The sequence below is a fragment of the Zingiber officinale genome, chromosome 4B (genome assembly GCF_018446385.1).
Source record: "Zingiber officinale cultivar Zhangliang chromosome 4B, Zo_v1.1, whole genome shotgun sequence".
NCBI lineage: Eukaryota > Viridiplantae > Streptophyta > Magnoliopsida > Zingiberales > Zingiberaceae > Zingiber > Zingiber officinale.
In genome coordinates, this window is record NC_055993.1 from 16643066 (window position 1) to 16655530 (window position 12465).

Here is a 12465-nt window from a genome sequence, read left to right on the forward strand (position 1 = left end):
AATGCAATGTGATGATCCAAATTTTTTTAATGCTATTCAAGTTGATGAAGATGATTTGATCACAAACATTTTTTTGTCTGATGCTAAGATGAGAGCTGATTATGGCAATTTTGGAGATGTTGTTTGTTTTGACACAACCTATAGGAAGAACAATGAAGGTCGTCCAATTGCATTGTTCGTAGGTGTTAATCATCATAAGTAATCCATAATTTTTGATGCAGCTTTATTATATGATGAAACTACTTTGTCATTTGAATGGTTGTTTGATACCTTCACTAAAGCTATGTCTGAGAAAAAACCAACAACTATTCTTACATATCAAGATGCTGCAATGGCAAAGGCTTTAGCTTCCAGATGACCTGAAACACATCATCGTTTATGCATTTGGCACATTTATCAAAATGCCGCAATACATTTGAGTGAAGTTTTTTCTCAATTCAAAGAGTTTGCTAAAGATTTTGCCTCTTGTATATATGATTTTGATGAAGAGGAAGACTTTCTTTCTACTTGGAACTTGATGTTGACTAAGTATGCACTTGAAGATAATGATTGGTTGAGACGTTTGTTTAGCATAAAGGAAAAATGGGCGTTAGTATATGGAAGACAAATATTTTGTGCGGATATGACTACAACCCAAAGAAGTGAGAGCATGAATAGCATTTTGAAAAGGTATGTCACTTATCAGCATAAGTTTTTAGAGTTTTTCAATCACTTCGAAAGATTGCTTCAGGATCGTCGATATGAAGAGTTAAAAGCAGATTTTAGATCCAATTCAAGTGTTCCATGTTTATTGTATCCGGTTGAAATATTAAAACATGCTAGTTATACTTATACTCCTGAGGCATTCAAGTGTTTTGAAAAAGAATGGTATAAATCTCATGATTCTATTGTAGAAATTTGTGAGATTGTTGGATCACATGCAACATACAAAGTTACTTCGCACAAAAAGAAGCACCATCATATAGTTACACTCTATTCATCTTCTGAAAAAATTTAGTGCAGTTGTAGCTGTAGAAAATATGAATTTGCTGGGATTTTATGTTCTCATATTTTGAGAATATTTTCTATGAAAAATATTATGAAGATCCCAAATGAGTATATTTTGAAAAGATGGACAAGAAATGCAAAAGGTGGATACTTTGAAGGTAATGATACAATTGTGAACAAAGATAGTTTGGATCCAAAAATTCTTCACAATATGCGATATAGAGATTTGTGTGGGTTATCTGTTCAATTGGTTACCAAAGCAGCAGAAAGGGATGACACCCACATGGTTGTTAAAAATGCTATGTTGAGCTTATGTAAGATGGTTGATAAAAAATTACAAGTTAATGAATCAATTGTGCATCAATCAAATCTTAGCCAAGAAGCTAGTCAGTTGGTTCAATCTCTAGATGACACAACAAGGAATTTGAATGAAACAGATTATCAAATTGGCGAAGGAAACGATCTTACAGTCAAAGGAATTAAGCCTAAGAAGAAAACAGTTTCTGGCAAGAGGTTGAAAAGAGGCATAGAACAAATTTCTAGAAAAAAGAAGGGGCAAGCAAAACTAACCAAACTCCAACAATTGTTTAGGTTTCATTCTTACTAATATTAGATTTTTTTTGTTTGATGTTACATTTAAAAAGCATATAGAATTAAATAATTTTATTTTTTTTAATAGGGTATAGAAGATCCCGATATAGAAAATCAATTTCCACCACTTTTGCCAACACAACTATCTCAGGTTTACTTATTGTTTAACATTCCAAAATTAAATATTTATTAATAAATTCAGGCAACTATCTCAGGCTAACTTTGTTAGTGATTATTATCAGGTGACTTCCTCAACTTCAAAATTTCAGACTGCTATCTCAGCTTTGGACAACAGATTAAACGAAGAACAAGTAAGATGAATACCGCCTGCTATCATATTTTATTATGATAGTTTGACATTTACATTATGTGTTTATTACAATACATCATGAGTATTATTGTCTTGCATAATCTGCTTATTATTGCTTTGCCTACTCTCTACTTCTCACATAGTTATATTCCCCCCCCCCTTTTGCAGCGAAGATATCCACCTACTGGATACCAATCGCTGGATACCACCTATTGGATACCGCCTACCAGATTTTTTCCTCCAGGACATCCACATACTAGATATCCACCGTCAGAATATCCCTCATCTGGATATCCACCTTTCGGATATCCTCCAGTTGGTTATCCACCTTCGGGATATCCCCCAGCTGGTTATCCACCTTCTGGATATCCACTCTTTGAGTATCCTGGTACATCAGCTCCACACCACGGTGAGTCTCATTTTTTATTACCAATATTCACATATCAAGTTTATAGGTGACATGATGTTTACATGTGGGCATATTCTGGATACAGGCAGACATCACGGGCATCGAAAGGAAAAACATGGTACCTCTTGAACAAATAGGAAAAACATGGTACCTCTTCTGTTCTACAACTTCCTAGCTATTTGACAGTAGACAATTTTATCAGGAATTTAAGGGAAAATAATTAAAAAATAAAATAGTTTAGCTCTGCACCTGCAATCTAACGATAGCCACCTATATACTATTGGGCTTGGCCAAGACTGTATGGCCTTCTGCACTGAAGTGGAAGATGTGATCTCTATGAGGTAACAAACCACCTATTATGTACTGTTCTCACAAGATAAAAAGGGAAAGACGTAAGGGCTTTCATATTGAAGTTAAGGATGGAATGTTGTTGGAATGTCTGTTTAATGCCTTAGGTTGTCTACAAAGGAGTCATTATATACTACCTAAGAGTTTTCTTTTTCTTTTTTTGGTCGTTTGACCTATATTAGTTTTGGAGGTAACTAAATAGCTCAGAAATAGAAGAATCGATCAAGATTCCATGGTGTAGCTAATTTGTAGGTGTATTTTCTTCTTTCATTTGTCGTGCTATGATGGATACTACCTAATTATACTTTTTCAGAGACTAATACGCATAACCTGTGTTGTGTTTGTAGAGTACATGTGTTGTAGAGTACACATCTTAACATGTGTTGTGTTTGTAGAGTACATGTGTTGTAGAGTACACATCTTAACATGTGTTGTGTTTGTAGAGTACACATCTTTTAAGAGAATTAGATTGTTTTGATGACCACAGTTTGGAACCAAGGGCCTATTTTATTTTCATGTTAAATATAGTCAATCAATGACAAGTTATTCTTTATGTTTCTTGGAACCACGTGCCATAGCATTTCTCTATTTCATGTTATATAAAGTCAGTCAAGTGCAAATTATTCCGGTTTCCTTACAAAGGTCATTTACTTCTCATCCTAAACTTGAAAAATGCAGGAATATGGTAATACTGATGTTGAAGGCGTTGACTCAACAAATGCATGCTATGGTGGAACAGCTGCCTTGTTTAATTGTGTTAACTGGGTAGAAAGTAGCTAATGGGATGGACGCTACGGATTGGATGTCTAGAGCAAAAGCTTTTAGTAATTGCTGTGGTTGTTGTTGTTGCTGCTGCTGCAAGTGTGCAGTTTGGGCATCTAATTTTACCATAGGAACTACAAGTATAGACCATGTAAATATTTCATAATTGTGCCTTTGTTTAATCCTGAAAGGAAAGTGTTGTGTGATCCAATTTTACATGTGTTTTTTTTAGTATTGGCTATTTTGGAGGACTTGTCTTGCAAATTTCTATGAGTCCATTGATCCAAATTACTGTGTCTGTTATGTTTTCTGCAGTGAAAGACTTTTAATGCAAGACATTTCTGAGAGGCTGTTCTCTGATTAGAGAAATTGTTCTGTAAACATTAACTAACTACAAAATTATTAGAGCTTGGATTTGGTTTTATCCCAAATTACTATAATTGGGCATCTCATGGTGAACCGTTCTTTGAGCAGAATTCATAGAGTTGGTCGTACGCCTTCTTCTTCATCGCAAGCCACCTAAATCCATAACTTCACTGAAGAGGCTGGTCAGTTGAAGGGCATTTTATCTAAAAGAGATCAAGAAATGAGAGAAATGCACCAACAACAAGATTTGATTTTGCAACATTTTCCTCCCGATGACGGCGATGATAGTGATGATGATGATGATGATGGCGGTGGTGGTACTTCTTCTTAAATTACATAAGTATGAACTTTTTTTTGAGTTTCTTTTTTATATATTTTTTAAATACTATTTTTTTTTTTAGTTCTCCAATAAAACCATATTGGAGGAAGCCTTTACCTATTAAGTTTTATGTTATAATTTTTTGCATGTCGTATTATAGTTATTTCTATATTTTTATTTTACCTTGATACTTTGTGTTATGCCATGTTTCGATACTTTTATCATGTCATGGAACATTTGATACATGTACTTTGTGTTATGTCATGTTTTACATATTTTTGACTTCCTTACTACTAAATCCAATTTTAGCGTAGGTTTCGATACTTTTATTATGTTATGGAACATTTGGTACATGTACTTTGTGTTATGCCATGTTTTACATATTTTTGACTTCCTTACTACTCAATGCAAATTTAGCTATATAGGTTTCGATACTTTTATTCTGTTATGGTGGAACATTTGATACATGTACTTTATATTTTGCCATTTTTTTTTACATATTTTTGACTTGCTTACTATTAATCCATGCAAATTTATCTATATATATTTTGCTACTTTTATTATGTCATGGAACATTTCATATATTTATTTTTGATTGCATGAGGTATACATTTTTTTGTTACATTTAGTTACAAGTTTCATTTCATTTATTTATATGTTTCATGCAACTTAATGATGAATGATATCTTTTTGTCATCTAATCTTTTGATATATTATGACAATCATCTAAGTTTTGCCATCTAATCTTTTGATATATTATAGATTTCTTTTTTATAACTATATTACATATTGTTTATTTATATTTTTACACAAGAAAAGATGAACGAAAAAAAGACGAACGAAGCACCCTGAGGCATGACGATATGTATCTTTTGCTTTCACTTGTTAGATTTGTTGTATAGTTATTTATTATGAGTTCTTGAAGTTTGATATGTTTGAGTTGAACTTGTTTGGATGTTGTAGTTGTGTATGAATTTGAAATGTTTAGTTGACGATATGTCTTTTGTATGAACTTATTTGTATGAATTTGATTTGTTGGATTCGCAAATTTGGTGAAGGATGTTGTATGATTGTAAAAAGTTGAATCTTTGGTGAATGTTTGAATGTTGTTTATGTTGTATATGTACAAATATAAACAGGATATATGACAAAAAGAGGGGAAATGTTGGATTTTTTTTGTTTTGCGATAAAATTTTCTACGAAAATATTTTCGTTGCAAATTTATCGTATTTTGGGACAAATCTAGATTCATCATAGATTTGCGACGAATCTAAATCCGTCCCATATTTGTGATGAATCTGGGTCACGGAGGATGGGGCACTTAGTACAAGAGAAAAGTTCAACTGGATCAAAGGTTGACTGGACACTTGATGATCGAAAGTCCAATGGGAAGGTTGACAAGAGGAAAGTCCAAGTGGGTCAAAGGTTCATTGAACACTTGGTGATCAAAAATTCAATTACAAAAAGGTTAGCAAGAGAAAAGTCTAAGTGGGTCACGGAAGACCGGACACTTGGTGATCATAAATCCAATGGGAAGGTTGGAAAGAGGAAAGCCCAAGTTGGTCAAAGGTTGACCGGACACTTGGTGATCGGAAGTCCAATTGGAAGATTGCCAAGAGGATTTTCCAAATGGGTCAATGAGGGCCAGACAGTTGGTAACCAAAAGTCCAATGGGATGGTTGGCAAGTGATGTGAGCAAACCGCAAGTGTACGGTCGTGTTGTCAAGTAATTAAGATTGAATCCACGGAGACTAGCAATTTAATACCAACTTACTAAGCAAATTTAATTGTCTAAACAAATCACAAGTTTTGACTGTCAAGAACTAAAAAATCTAATGAAATGGGAAGAAAGAAGCAACAGAAAAGATGTGATCAGATAGACAAGAAGAAATCAGAAGAGAGATAGAGAGATCACAGAAAGAAGGCAAAGTGTCATCAAAGTAAGAAGGAAGAGTGTGATCAAAATAGAAGGTAGAGGGGTCACAGTAAGAATGCAAACAGATCAAAGTAAATTCAGTGGTGAAGGCACTTCTAAGATTTTAGTTTCACTACAATATTAGCAAACACATAATCTATATCTAGGTGTTCTATCCTCAATGGTGATTTATATAGATAGGTTATCCTATGATATCCGATACAAACTTTTAGAACTATGCTAGTGTATCTACTCCAATTAGTCATCTACTTTTAGATTAACAGCTCTAGGAGATTGTTTTCCTAAGGAGGCCCTATCATGCAATCTCACAACCCCCTAATTATCTTCTATTGTGTGACAACAAATTAGAATAGATCCATTAAAATCTATAACACCCTATTTCTCCTCATGGCATATCTATCTACTTTTGCAGCCGACTCTCCATGTCTCGGGTCTATACGAGTTGAAGGATTGGGTTCTCCTTTCAATTCATCCCCTAATTCCCATGAAATATGAATCTTGTGCTTTTTACCTCGAGGTCATGGTTATACAATAGATCCAGACCACAAATCAACATATCATAGAATAAGAACTAAAATCTATTCATAGATCAAATCAAAAGTGTTCACATAACTAATGGCTAATCCTTAGTACTAGAATTCAGAAACTACTCGACACATGGAGTTATAACCAAAAAAATGTCCTTCCATTCATTTACAAATCAGATCCAAAATAAGAATTCAAAAAATAAGCAAAGAAAGCTTAATCTCATTACAAGATTTGCTCTCTGGATGCTCCTGATCTTCAATCCAAGTGTTGATGGCATCGAATCCCCTTTAGATTATCTTCTGAAGCTCTCTTTGGGCTCTTGGGTGGCCCTAAATCAAGATCCCCAATACAAATAGAGGGAAAGTCCAAGGGTAAGTCTTGGCGGTGTAAGTCCAAGCATGTAATTTTGGCAACGTAAGTCCAAGTGTGACTTGGCAATGGATGAAGTCCCGGAGGCATGACCTCTTGGCAAAGGAAGACCCAACAACAATGACAAGGCTAATTTAAACTCCAAAAGGCAATGTGTGAATGATGGGGAGGCATCCAAAGGACGCAAAGCTGATGGAAGAGGCTAGAAGGCTAGGTCTAGGTTATGCGGGCAATGACAAGTGCATGAGAGACTATACTCAGGGTAAAAGTATAGGTTACTGTAGCAGATACTATAGTATTATAGTAGCATTACTGTAGCAGTCGATTGGTATTTTCATCAATAGACTAGTATTGAGTTGTTGGCCTATAACGGTCGAAATCCACAAAAACAAGTCAAATGGTAAGTATGGCAGTCGACTGGTGGTAGAAACATTGCTTGGATGTTTCCATCCGAGCTCTATTTAATGGAGCTCGAGATACCTGAGGAAGATAACGAAATTAGCGGTGGTTAACCCTAATTAGAGTCTCCAAGTGAGCTAGTGTGGTCTTGTGCGAATTATGGTGAGGTTTCTTTACCCACAAGGAGCTGCGCGAGCTAGCCGAAAGTTCTCCGGAGAATCATCCACTGACGGATTGAGATCGTCCACATTACGGACAGCCATAGAGTAGGAGTAAGTGATCTCAGAACCACGTTACATAAACATGTTAGAGGTTTGATTGTCTTGATTATTGCCTCTAGGTTTAGTTTTCTATTTGTTAGTTTTATTTTGTATTTTCGTTGTGCACTAACAAGCGTAGAAAGCAACAATTTGGTTGATGGGCTATTCACCCCTCTTGGGGCATCAAGGTCCCAACACTGTCATGCTTCATATTTTCATGATAAACAATATTAAAATAATATAAATTATTTCTAGTATGCTTTTTATCATTTCTTAAAGGAATTAAATCAATAAATGATACCTTGTGGATGACATCGAACCCCCTTTAGATTATCCTCTAAAGCTCTCTTCTTAAGGCCCTTGGGTGACCCCAAATCGAGATCCCCAATCCAAATGGAGGGATCTTCTTAAATAGTGGCTAGAGTGAAAGCCCGACACGAGTCGTGCCGCTAGGCACAGGCGCCCATGCTCAGTGCTGGAAACTCCCAACTTAGTCTTCAATCTTCATTTTTTTACTCCATTTTATGCCCTAACACAATAAATGCACAAGAGTAGTATCCCAATATAGAAATATATTGACATAAAGCATAAAAAAATGAAATCATGAAATATTTGCATGCAAAGGAGGTCAAAAGGTGTATCAAAACATATCAATATAATATATATATATATATATATATATATATATATATATAATAGACGCATCAAAATCCTCTAAACCAAACCTTTGTTTGTTCTCAAGCAAACATTAATATCAATAATGTATGTGAATAACATTCTCCCCAACTTCAATAAACTCATTGAATCCTATCAAGTAGTATCATTTTTAAGCGAAGACATTCAATTAGTTTTACCAAGTCTAACAAGCTAGTTTAAGTACACAGTGTATAGTTTGTTCCTAAAGTTTCAAGTTCCTCCCTAAGTTAAATTGTCATCCCATTGTGTTCCCATAATTTCTAGCATGAGGCACTTACCTGCCATACACGAGGTTCATCTCCTCTTCCTAATATAAAGTCTCAAAGGTATACTCGGTATTGAAAGAAATAGATAAGTGTTTCCCGGTAACCTAACTCGGTCTCAAAGGAACTTCTTATCATTTTCACCCACGATAACTGTTTTTTATTCAATTATTGACACTTGTAATTTTTTCATTCAAATGTTTTATTGTATTTCAAATTTTCTTCTATTCTTTTCCTTTTTCTCTCTCTTTTTACATGGAACTTTGATTTTTCCAAATGGGATAACACAAACCGAGCATCATTCAGTAACTAAAATATTGAGAAAGGGTCACTTATAGTCACCATGGTACTAGTCCAAACAAATGAACCGTGACTATGTTGTACCAAATCAACCTTTCGGAAACAAATTAAAAGTGAAGTGTAATGGTTAAACTATCAAGTAGGTATATGGTGAAACAAAAATCAACTTAACATCGCTTCTATAAAATTTTACTACTAGATAGGAAAATATGAACTACAAAAAATGAGAGAATACATCCACATGATAGCATTAATACTAAACACATCAAAATATTACTTAATGGACAAGGCATACATTGGTGCTTCTATCCGAATCCAAAATATCAACAAGAACTAAACATGATATGATGCAAGCTGGAATAAAAAATTATTATGCAAAGAAAAATTTAACAAAACTAACTAACAACCTAACATATACATTATCTAGACTTAAAATTTTCAATGTCTCAAAGATAATCATAACTCTAATTAGGAGAAAGTTTAGAGTGAGGGGAGATGCCAAGTGATACATGCCAAACGTTTAAGTCATTCATGTGCTAAAGACACCCCTCTATCCGGTATTCACATTTCTTCTCATCTTTGAATTCTACAAAAAGAAGATTAGACAAGAAAAACAAAGTAGAGGAATTGTATTATGGAAAAAGGAAAGAAACTAAAAACAAGAAAGAACTTGGGGTGCCTCCCAAGAAGTACTTGTTTTAGTTCATTAGCTAGACCTCTTATTTGGTTCTTCTAAATCTCGCTCATGGAGGAGTGACATATTTCAAAACCCTTTTGATAAGGGCCCAAATTGATAAGAGAGTTGTCATTATGGTATCAATATCGTGAAAAACACTCCCTCCATCTTCATCTCCTTGAAGGTTTTTCCTGGAGGTCGGAGATGATTCAATTGAAGCATCCACCCTAGGAGCTTGATTATTACAGCGAATATTAGGGCCTTGTTTAGTAGAAATAGAGGCTTTGGCAGTAATGGGAGTGTCCAACCTCGGGGTCTCTTATTATCCATCACTTCCCACTTTAAGGGTTGTGTGATAATATCATCGCCCAAATCTGACATTGTAGCAACTTCACCAAAAGTTTCACATACAATATCATCCATAAAATTATCAACATCAATATCTATCTCGTCTATATTCTCATCAGTAATCTGTTGGTGCGGTTAGCACTAACGATTTAACCCAGGTTTTGATGAATGACAAATATGTTAAGTTAGTTTTGTTGTTGTCTGACACTTTGATCGAGTGTGCAGGAGAAGTCCAGCTAGGTCGACGGGATAGGTGGCGAGAAGTCCAAGCGGTCGACCTGACGGACGCTTGGCGAAAGTCCACTAGATCGACGGTGGCCGGATAGTGGCGAGAAGTCCAAGGGGTCGACGGTGGCCGACGGACGCAAGAAGTCGAGACGGGTCGACGGCTGACCGGACGTCTGGCGGGTAAGTGAGGTAAGTCACGAGGGATAGTGAGGACGCGTTCCCGGGAAGGGGACATTAGGCGTCGATCCGGCTTAGATCCATTTCGGATGTCTAAGTCGAGATCGTGACTAGATTCCGGTCTCGGAAAGACGGAATCTAAGTCATACTCTTTTTTATCCATCTGTTGAACTTTAACTGTGCTAACAATCTATTTTACAGGATGTATATTTGCCTCGGACTAACTTTGTTTTACAGGAAAAGGGAGTTTTCTGGAACAAGGTGGTCCGGGCGCCCGGAAGGCGAATTCTATCCAGCCAAGTCGTCGCCACGTGGAGCATCTCGATTTGAGCAGTTACGTCACATTCCAGGCGCCCGGAAGGAATCCAGGCGCCCGGAACAGCATATAAAAGAAGCCCCAGACAGGAGCTTCAGATCAATCAATCAAGCTGAGAACGTTTCTACTGCTGGTCTTGCTGCTCGACGTTCAGTGCGACGCCAACAAAGCTCCGACACTACGCTCCGTTCTTTTCCCTTTTTGTCGGTATTTGTTTTTAGTTTTCATTAGCATTCCCTGTACGGTTCTTTTGTAATCATCATTTCGAATTGCTAGTGATTGCCCAACGAAAGTGGTCAAGGACCACGGGCCTTCGAGTAGGAGTCGTCACAGGCTCCGAACGAAGTAAAACCATTGTGTCTATTTTACTTTTCCGCTGCGTTTAAACTCTTGTTTTACGAATCGATATTCACCCCCCTCTATCGAATCTAACGGTCCTACAAGTGGTATCAGAGCGAGTACCGCTCTGATTTGGTGCAACCACCAATCAGACAGGGGGTGAATTTTTTTCTTTGTTTTTTTGTTCGATAATTAATTTTAAAACTGGTGTTTCGTTAACTTAATATTTATCTAATCAATTTAAATTAGTGCAACACGAATCTAGATTTTTTTCTATTTTTCTCCCCATACTAATCCAAGACCAAGTCTTGGGATATTTTTTGTTATTTACATGTGCACAGAATGTCCCAACAAGAAGGATTCACCACAGTGCGACCTCCACTCTTCAACGGGACGACTTCCCTTCTTGGAAGAAGCGCATGGAGGTCTACCTCAAAGCAGACTTCGACCAGTGGATGAGCATTACGAAACCTTACAAAATTCCGGTGGACAACGCCGGGAATCTAGTGGATCTGAAGACTGGACATCTCAAGAAAAAGCATCAACAAAAAATAAAGCGATCAACACTCTACAGATGCGGATTGACAAGAGAAGAACTGAGCAGTGTCCACAAAAACGTTAAAGAGCTATGGGACAAGTTGATCGAGCACGAGGGAACGAGCGGCGCTAAGGTAACAAAAGGGACGCTTCTAAATAAAATTTTAATATAAAAATGCAGGAAGGAGAAACGAATCAACTACGCGAGGATCAAGGACATCCTTAACGGGCTTCATGCAATAGGCCACCAAATGGAGAACAGAGACTTAATAAGGTACGCTTTAAACGCCTTTCCACGTAATAGTTTGTGGGCATAAATAGTGGATGCCTACAAAATTTCTAAGAATCTTTCTAACTTAAAATTAGGCGAGCTTGTTTTGTGAATTAGAATTACACGAACAAACTAATGCTTGAGCCGAGAAAGGTATAGCTCTATTTGCGGGTTCCTCCAAAGAAAAGCCTGAACTTGAAGAAGACTGATCAAGATTCTGAAGACGAAGAACACCGTGAACTTGGTAAGAAAAATGTTCACCGGAGAAAGAGGAGTTTCAGCAAAAAGGATCTTCAAAAGATCAGCTCTCCTCGGAACAAAAGAACGTGACTTGCTACGGTTGCAAAAAGGGACATTACAAGAACGAATGTCCAAATCGACAAACCGAAGCCAACCAAAAGAAGGCACTCAAAGCAACGTGGGACGACTCCTCGGACGAATCGGAGGAAGAAGAGCAGAAACATGATGGCCCGCGAAGCCGAAACAGAAAACGAGTCGGAAGATGAAGACGGGTCTGAACCCGAAACAAGCCACGAGTCCGTACTCGTTTCCGAAGGCCCGAATGAGGTATACTTTAATTTAAACAAAAAAATTTTTAGAATTATTTCCTGTTTAAATAGTAAATTAACTAAATTAGAAAATGAAAACAAATCACTTCTTGAGGAAAATCAAAACCTCAAGGAACAATTAAAGAATTCGAATCCAACTCAAGATCTAACACTTGAGGAAG

The 12465-nt window shown here is 36.5% G+C and overlaps 1 long non-coding RNA gene across 2 annotated transcripts; it reads left to right on the forward strand.

Annotated features, from left to right (window-relative positions):
- Nucleotides 1-1822: 1822 nt before the first annotated feature.
- LOC121974795 lies at nt 1823-3618 on the forward strand. Of its 2 annotated transcripts, none has more exons than XR_006110092.1 (2): nt 1823-1889; nt 3324-3618. It is a non-coding gene; the product is annotated as an uncharacterized LOC121974795 (long non-coding RNA). The 2 variants fall into 2 exon arrangements; XR_006110093.1 differs by lacking the exon at nt 1823-1889 and adding an exon at nt 2384-2444.
- Nucleotides 3619-12465: the final 8847 nt, after the last annotated feature.